Here is a 9,342-nt window from a genome sequence, read left to right as displayed (position 1 = left end):
ACAAAGGCACTAAACGCACGAGAACAACAAGAAAACCAACCACTCCGAACTCCAACTCTCCCACAAAGGAACACAGAACGCACCGCTCCTCCCCTCATTCCAGCCGCTTATGACATCACCAACAGCCACCAGCCTGCTCCACCATGACCCCCCACAAGGGGGAGAGGCAAGACCACGGGGTCACATCTGATTCCAACACGGCACCACAACATTCCAGAACTCAGGGTGGGGTTGGAATTACGTCCTGGTGTGGCAGCGCAATGGGAGGTGTTTGGGCACAGCTGAAGAGCTGGCAGACACCTAACGTTTCCAAAGGAGGGTGCCAGGTTAACTCTCAGCATTCTTTTGCAGGGCTCTTTGGGATGCTTCAAACCCATTTTCACTGCCTACGTCATTTCTAGCAAGTCCAGCTGACAAATGCTCACTTTGTCTGGGTAACGCCTCTATGCATCATGAATGAAAAATAAAATTAAATGGGCACGCGACCCTGTGAAACTTACCTCTCTGCTCTTGTTGTCAGCCAGTCACCTAAGATGAGCATTGTTTGTCCCTGCTCCTGATTGAAGATGCACCCAAGTCTGTGTTCTACTCCGTTCCACCTCAGGGTTAATAAGAAACACAGGCAGAGATGATTAGAAGATCCTTTGCGCAGACGAAAATGCAGGCAGCACGCGTATTCTCTTTAGCAAGAAGTACTACTTGAGGATCCACAGACAGTTTTATGAGAGGGTGTATGAAAGATGAGCAGAAAGGAAAGAGATTCATTAAAATAACCTAGTTAATCCTCTCCCCATCAAAAAGGAAGCCTTCTGGGCACTGTTAGCAGCAGTTCTGAGATCACCTTGCACCACAAATTGTGGCACATGCATTTTTTTCCCACAGGCCCCTCGCTTCTGTCGTTAGTGTCAGATCAACTCAGGTTAAAATACGTGGATCAGAACAGCCATTCAGTTCTGCTGAGGCAGGAACCCACCGCTGGGATGTCCCCCAGTCCCATTCCCTGCTTTTCCTGGCACGGGTGAGGAAAGGAACAGCAAGTGACATCACCTACCCAGACTTCTGCTGGGCCTTCCATTCGGTCGCCCATCCCTGGGAGAAGCAGGAGAGCTCTCGTGGCACAAAGCTCGCAGCTGGAGAAATCAAGGCTGCCTCTAAGATGGTGCTTTCAAACAGCACGAGTAACTGCATGTGGGACTTGAGACACAAGGGTAACATGAAAAAGCCACCAGTCCCCACGGATGGGGCTGTTCGCAGAGACAACAGCTGCGTGCTTTCCAGCAGTGTGATGCTCACCCAACAAAGCGCTCAGCCAGCAGATGCCTCCAGCGTCTGAGCACCCATTTGGAGATGGTTTTCTTAACATCCAGGCTGAATTTTCCCCTCATACAACCTGAGGTTGTTCCTTCCACTCCTGTCACCAGTTACATGGGAGAAGAGCAGGACAACCCCCACCCCCACATAACCTCTCTTCTGTTAGTCACAGAGAATGATAAGGTCTTCCCTGAGCCTCCTCTTATCCAGACTCAATAATCCCAGTTCCATAAGAAGCTCCCCATAAGATTGTGCTGTAGACACCTCACAGCTTCACTAGTCTCCTCTGGACACATCTCAGGATTTCAGTGTCCTTCTTGCAGTGAGGGGCCCAGAACAGAATACAGAACTCAAGGTGAGGACTCACCAGTGCCGAGTACAGGGGGATGATGGATTCCCTGCTCCTGCTGGCTCCAGCCTTCTGCATTCCAATTCCAATCTCGACCATTCCTGCTGTGGTAGGACTTGAATCCTCATTTGGGGCTGGAGCTCAACAGGTCAGCACATCAGAAATAATACAACGTGCAACTGGAAGACGTGTCTCAAAGCCCAGAAAATCCAACTCTCTGACCTCGGTACAACTCACCAACCAAGAGCCAGGCCTTGACAACTTGGCTGATCTGAGCACGTGGGAGGGGGCCAGACAGTGGACCACAAGTGTCCATTTCCACTGCAGCTCCCTGTAGAGAACAGCACCAATCAGCAGGCGTGAATGAATTCATTCACAAGCTGCACAATGAGTCTGTTATTCATACAAAAGAAGTCACATCAATTCCTGTTCAAACCCATAGGATTCCTTTCACAATACTCCATCAGAAAGGATGTTACACTTGTTCTATACACTCGAGCGGACTGAGCATCGGTTTCTCAGTCACTTAAAACACACAGAAGCATCCAAACCCAGAGCACACACATCCCTTCCTGTGGTACTGGAGCCCACAGCTCACCTTCACGCCTCTGTCGATTCCCGGTGTTTTACAGCCATGCAGCCTCGCTACGGTTCCATGGGTGTCACCCAAGACCTGCAGGACCTCTTTCTCCGCAAACCCCACCTGCAGGCACTGGCTCATGAGGTTCACCACCTGCCCTCCTGCGCAAGAACAAGCATTACGAACGAGAGCAAAGTGCAACAGATCCAACCTGGCCTGCTCCCACCCTCAGTCCTGCCAGGGATGCAGATTCATCCACAGAGCCAGGCTGGACATCAACACATGCATCATTCTTCATACACCCCATCCCAGCAGCAAGGGATCTAAGCGCTGGGACAGCCAAAACAGAAATGCTGTGAGTGTTTCCTGTTGGCACTGACCATGAACAAATCTACCACTGAGCAACAGGATGGCAGACAAACAGCAGAAAACAACCAACCTGCAGAACTAACTCGTTTGGGGTTGGCCCAGATGTTTGCAAGCTCCCTTTCCACGGCCCAGGCCAAGCTTGCTGAGCTGCTCCTCATTTGCACAGGGGGAGAACACTGCAGATGGGATGTGGTGGCTATGCACACCATGCCTTTCTCCTGCTTTTCCTCTCTCCATCTTCCATTAGCAAACAGCATCTCCAAGCTTTTCTTCCTGAAAAAATCACTGGTAAAAAAAAGAACTGGCAAGCTTGCTTTTCAATTTGCCTTGTTTATACAGCTTGATGCTTTAAAGCAGAAGCTCACCTAGCAATGACCTACGTCAGAAAAGCTCAACCTGCAGGGAAAAGTTATTTCTCTCTGTCGGCAGGCTTTGCACACATTCACAGATGCAACAGTCTGCCAAGATCTCGGCACAACTTTACTAATTGCAGAAATCCAGTTTATGCCCACCACGTTTTTCTCTCTTCTGAAACACTGTACTGCTGCAAGAAGCAATGATGCAAGTACAGAACCACAGAATTGGAGCTGGAAGGGACCTCTAGAGATCATTCCCCTGCTGGCCACGCTCCTTTCAATGCACCCCAGGATCCCACTGGCCTTTCTGGCCGCCAGGGCACACTGCTGGCTCATGGCCGACCTGTCACCCACCAGGACACCCAGGCCCTACTCTGCAGAGCTCCTCTCCAGCAGGTCACAACCCAGCCTCGACCGATACCTGCAGTTATTCCTTCCCAGCTGGAAGACTCTACACTTGCTCTTGCTAAACCTCATCTGCTTTCTTGTTGGCCCAGCTCTCCAACCTGTCCACGTCTTGCTGAATGGCAGCACGGCCTTCCGGTGTGCCAGCCACCGCTCCCAGCTTTGACTCATTGGCATACTTACCGAGGGTGGACACTACCCCTCATCAAGGTCGCTGACAAAGGCATTGAACAAGACCAGACCCAGCACCGTCCCCCAGAGAGCATCGCCACTCACAGCTCTCCAACCACACTCTGCACCACCCTCTGAGCTTGGCCAGTCAGCCTGCTCTCAGCCCACCTCACCGGCCACTCATCTGTCCCACACTTTCTCAGCTTCATTACCAGGATGTCGTGGGAGACTGCATCAAAAGCATTGCTCAAGTCAAGGTAGACGACATCCACTGCTCTCCTGCCATCTGCCCAGCTGGTGATGCCATCAGAGAAGGCTAACAGGTTGGTCAAGTACAATTTGCTCTTGGTAAATCCATGCTGACTATTCCTGAAAGTCTTGCTCTTCTCCAATTGCTTGGAGATGCCATCCAGAACAAGCTGTTCCAGCACCTCTCTGTGCTTCTTTAGACCACAAAAGCTAGGAAAGAAGAAAATATTTCCACATTAGGCATACATTTCAAGGAGGCTCCAGACAAGTGGAGACAGGGGAAAGCACTGGCAAGCCAAAGCAGGGCAAAATTTCCCACACTGCGTTAGCTACAGGGACAATAAATCATGCCCCCAAACTGCTTGCACTAGAACACCCAACCTGAAATCATAGAAGCTGCCGAGATACGAGTTTATCACAACCCAGAAGTCCTTTAGATCGTGCACTCCCTGGTGCAGTGACACTGGAGGATCAGAACCCTTGGAGAAAAGAACCGGGCCTGCTCAGCTCCTTCCCACCCTCCCAAGGAAAAGCAAACCAACCGCACCGCTGCCAGCACAACCCCGCAGCACACAGCAGGGAACACAAACAGCTACCCAGTGCTCCCCTTCACTCCCAGCCTAACTACGAGTCCACCGGAGGATTCAGCGGGAAATCAATACAAAACACATGTGAGTGCACACAGGATTGCATCAAGCCAGGATGGAATTGCACACGAGTGTGTGTGTGCACAGGGCTGCACAGAGCACATCCCCCTATTGTCCGCCCTATAGACATATCCCTCCCATATCAGAGAATCATAGAATGGCCTGGGTTGCAAAGGACCGCAGCGATCATCTAGTTTCAACACCCCTGCTGGGTGCTGGGATGCCAACCACCATACCGGGCTGCCCACAGCCACATCCAGCCTGGCCTTGAATGCCTCCAGTGATGGGGCATCCACAACTTCCATTCCCCCTTGTCCTATCACTATCCACCCTCATAAACTGCCCTTCCCCCTCCTGTTTGTGCGCTCCCTTCAAGTACTGAAAGGCCACAATGAGGTCTCCCCGTAGCCTTCTCTTCTCTAGGCTAAACAAGCCCAGATCCCTCAACCTTTCCTCATAGGAGAGCTGCTCCAGCCCTCTGATCCTCACAGTGGCTCTCCTCTGGACCAACCCCAACAGCTCCACATCCTTCCCAGGCCTGGACACAGTACTGCAAAGAGGACCTCACAACAGCTGAGTAGGAGGGGACAATCACCTCCCTCTCCCTGCTGGCCACCCCTTTGTCAATGCAGCCCAGAACACACGTGGATGTATCTTTTTTCATACTTAGATTCCCATCTATGTACATATATAGACCACACCTACACCCCCACCATCTGCTAGAACTCCATATTCCTCCCCATAGCACCCAACAGCCCCCAGGAGCCCCATATCACCCTTAGGCCCCCACAACCCTCTCTCTCTCTAGACACCACCCCTTCAAGCCCATATCTGGCTTGGAGATTGGAGGATCTGGCCCATAATCTGCCCATATCCTCCAATAGCTCCCCACAACCCCTATACATCCTCAGAGCCCCTAGTCCTCCTATGGCCCACCACAGCCCCATATTCCCCCTAGAGTCCCCCTCAACTCCCTGTAGGTTTTTACAGCCCCTGCACAGCTCCCTACAGTCTTATATGACTACCTAGAGTCCCCCCACAGCCCCCTACTTTCCTACATCCCCCAGTGGCCCCCCCACATCCCTCTACGACCCCTGAAGAAAAAACAAAACTAGAGCGGTGGAGTTAGAAAGAGACCATTGAAAACAAATGCAAAATGCACACCTGCACAGGCTCACAGGGAAAACTCCAAGAGAAGCAATCTACACAGAGAGATCCTTTCGCAGTGGCATTCCCCCAGTCCCAAATCCCCCTCTGGCCCCCCACAATCCCATATCGCCCTCTCCCCCCTTTCCCCCAGCCCCATATCCCCCTCTGGCACCTCCACATCCCCATGTTCCCCTGTGGCTCCTCCACAGCCCCATATCCCCCTCTGCCCCTCTCCCCCCCACCCCTCAGTCCCATATCCCCCTCTGGCCCTTCCCAGTCCATATCCCCCTCTGCCACCCCTCCGAGTGCAATATGCCCCTCTGGCCCCTCCCCCGCTACCCCACATCCCCGCTCTACCCCCCCCCTCCCAGTCCCACATCCCCTCTTCCCCCTGCCCAAAGCCTCATATCCCCGCTCTACCCCCCCCTCCCAGTCCCATATCCTCCTCTGCCCCCCCCCCCGCCAGACCCATATCCCCCTCTGGACCCTCCCCACAGCCCCATATCCCCCCTCTCCCCCCCCCCGTCCCATATCCCGTCTCAGCCCCCTACCCACAGCCCCATATCCCTCCTCTGCCCCCTCCCCAGTCCCATATCCCCCTCTGCCCCCTCCCCCTCACTCCCATCCCCCCTTCTGCCCCCCCCAGCCCTCTCCCCGCACCAGTGCCGTTCTCCCCGCACTCCGGCGGAGCTCTCCTCAGCACTCGCTGCCGTGGTGCCGGTTTCCGTCCCGATGCAGCTCGCACAGCCCCGGCTGCCGCGCCGGTCCCGTTCGGCCTCGGACCGCGCTGCGGGAGCCGCACTCTGTGTGGAGCCGCCCCTCCAAACGGCCGGGACGCAACGCTGGTTCCCGCGCACTGCGGCTCAGCCAATCGGAGCCGGCGGAGCTGCCGCTGCCCAATGGGAGGCCGGGGGAGGGGCGGATACCGGTCAGGAGCTGGGAGCCAGGAATGGCCGCGGGGGGAGGACGGAGGTGTGAGGGAGCAGCATCCAAACAGCAGGAAAAACAGCACTGAACGGCAGCACAAACCACAGACAGGAAGCTCGGGCTGATCAAGAGCAGCACCGGGATGCTAGAGATCGTTTGCTCCCATCCACAATGGCAGCACAGCTCCTGCTGCAGGAGTGCCTTAGGAATCCAACTCCATCACCACAGAGCAGAGATCAAGCAGGTATGATCGTGGCGTTCCTGAGACCCCATGAGCATCAGCCCCTCCCCCTTGCGCCTGCGTAGTGAGTGGTGGGGGTGGGGGTGGGATGAAGGCTCATCGTCTTCCTCGCCTTCAACTTTTTCACTATTCAGCCGTACAGGAGATGCCCCTAATGGCTACAGCTCCAGGAGACAGCCAGCTGAAGAGATGATCCATTGATGTTATGGAGCCGTTTCTGCTTTCATAACAGCCTTGCTATCACATGAATCACGTGTGTTTTGAACATGACATCTACGGATGCAGATGTAAGTTCCTCTCCAGTGACTGACGTGATTCTGTTCACTCCACGGAAAAGTCAAGGTACGTACATTCTGGAAATCTCAAACCGATGCTGTGAATCAACTTGGCCAGGCGTAAGTTCTTAATGTAATGTAAAAACGTGTTCTGTGCCGTGCATTAAGCAATTACTTTTTCTAAGGCTATTTAAAGAAGTAGTAAAATAAATAAATAAATGGCTCGGGTGCCAGAGACATCCAAACTCTGAAAATCAAAAGTCACACTGACAGCATCAGAAATTCTTTCAGCTGCAGTTATTCAAGCCTTAACTTTCACCTTGGATTCTACTGAATTCCAGACAAGATCCTAGAGCTCCTGAACTACGGAAAACAACTAGGAAGGAATGCTGGGAATGGGACAAGATGGGATTTATGTCATGTTATGTTATAGACACGAGTTCTAAAGCAGCATAAAATCCAAAGCAGCAGTGACGGGCCAGGGAAGCACAGAGAGAGGTATGTAGCCAACAGTGCTCGCTTGGCAGGATTACAGAAGACAGCCATGGAACCAAATGCTGAGTACCCTATGACACTACCCCTGCCACACAGCTGGAGAATTGCCTGCACTGTGCTGCTTTGCTGAGACTGAGGCTTGACATTTGGTGGGGAGGGGAAAGTGATAACAGTGGCTTTGCCCCCACCCCGTCTGCCAGCTGTTTCTGATGCTCGGAGAAGCAGCAATGGCATGCTCCCAGTGTGGTTACTTAATCTTTTCAACATACAGATAAATGGAGTTTCCACACTCTTAAGACTAAGCAATATTTGATGCTTACATGAAGTAACTTGCTAAAGTGTGTCTAAGGAAGAAACTGAAAAGGTATTGATGGTGCGAGATAACTGGAAATAACCTGTTAATTACAAAACTGTTGGATGCAACAGCAACATTCGCTTTTGTTTCCTGAGGGTGACCAGGAATTAGCACTTACTTAGCCATCAGTAACATGGTGTAGAGATCTCAGCCTGGGAGACAGCTCGTTGCACAAATGGCAGATGTTAATGCTCTCATGCCATGCAGCAAGCACAACATTGGTTTTTTGAACTAGGGTTTACAGCACCTTTCTGGGCATGTGATACTCACTACATAAGTGATTACATCTGTCATGAGCAGCCTGTTTTGTATCTTGTCATGGATAGTTACCTGGTCTATTAGGTAATGATGCACTTGATAAGTACAAAGGTGTTAATGTCTTAATATTCTGTTTCTTCTCAGAATACTGACCAAAGGAATAAGTTTGATGTCAGCAGTGGAGAAGCTGTGGAAAAAGCTGGCAAAGTCTTGGAGATGGTGTCTCAGTAAGTATGCTGGGAGTGGGGGGGGAAATAAAGGATGCTTCTTTCTTGCAATTTGCCACCCTCACATCTGGTCATGTTACATAGGATGATAGTTACACAGGATCACGGAATACCGGCATCTTCACGATCTTGCAGTTCTTAAAACAGAAGTTTCTTGGACAATTTCTGCTCTGAGATAGAAATTCAGAGAAGAGTAACATTTATTTATTTATTTGTTTGTGTGCTTACTTATTAAATGCATGAAATAAATTAGTTGTTTTTCGATTTAAAGCAGTGTTTTTAAATGCATCAATCCCCATGATGAATGCAAAGAATTAGCTAGTCCCTTGCAAACTAAAGCAAGCTTTCTCCAATAGTTTGAATACTGATGTATCATCCTTTCAGTGAGTGGGAAGTATAGAGTGTTTAAGCAACAGGAATAAGTGTTTGTTCTTAAAGCGCAGTTGAGCATATGAGTGTGAGGAGAAAAAAAAACACATTCCAGTGTGGGTGGTTTAATGTATATTTTAATTAATGAGTGTTTCCTGTATTTCTATTCAGTGGAGAAATGGCAGATGTGGTGTGACAGGAGAAATGTCCTTTACAGGAGAGTTAATAACAACAACACCTTGTCTTTTTACTTAGTCCTTTTAAAGAAGGCAAAGGATGACTGTACAAGGTTTGATCAGACATAAAAACACTTCAGCATTTAGTTCTGTTATTATCTTCCTTGCTGTATAACGTGGCTCTCGGTGTAAAGGCATAGAAGAAGGTGGTAGTTGTAGATACATCTTGTATTTGTACGCCAGTAAGATTATTAAGTTATTGTTATATTCTTATAAAGTTTCTGATACCTTTCATAGCCTTTGTTAAATTAGGTTGTTCTGCCTCTAGAGCAGCTACGAATTTGAGGAGTGCCTTTGTGAGTCAGGAAAAGATCTGTAGCGTAGTATCCCATTTCCAGTGGGGAAAGAAAAGAACGGTGCAAGCATACATTTT

General features: G+C 50.6%; 1 long non-coding RNA gene across 1 annotated transcript; it reads right to left on the bottom strand.

Moving 5' to 3' along the window:
* Positions 1 to 2,301: 2,301 nt before the first annotated feature.
* LOC140263785 (uncharacterized) lies at positions 2,302 to 3,812 on the bottom strand. Its single transcript, XR_011905952.1, has 3 exons — positions 3,754 to 3,812; positions 2,680 to 2,882; positions 2,302 to 2,401 (listed from the first exon to the last, which is right to left on the bottom strand). It is a non-coding gene; the product is annotated as an uncharacterized lncRNA (long non-coding RNA).
* Positions 3,813 to 9,342: the final 5,530 nt, after the last annotated feature.

Source organism: Excalfactoria chinensis, chromosome Z (assembly GCF_039878825.1).
Source record: "Excalfactoria chinensis isolate bCotChi1 chromosome Z, bCotChi1.hap2, whole genome shotgun sequence".
Taxonomy (NCBI): domain Eukaryota; kingdom Metazoa; phylum Chordata; class Aves; order Galliformes; family Phasianidae; genus Excalfactoria; species Excalfactoria chinensis.
Note: the sequence above shows the minus strand (reverse complement) of the source record. Positions and strands in the feature narration are given on the sequence as shown.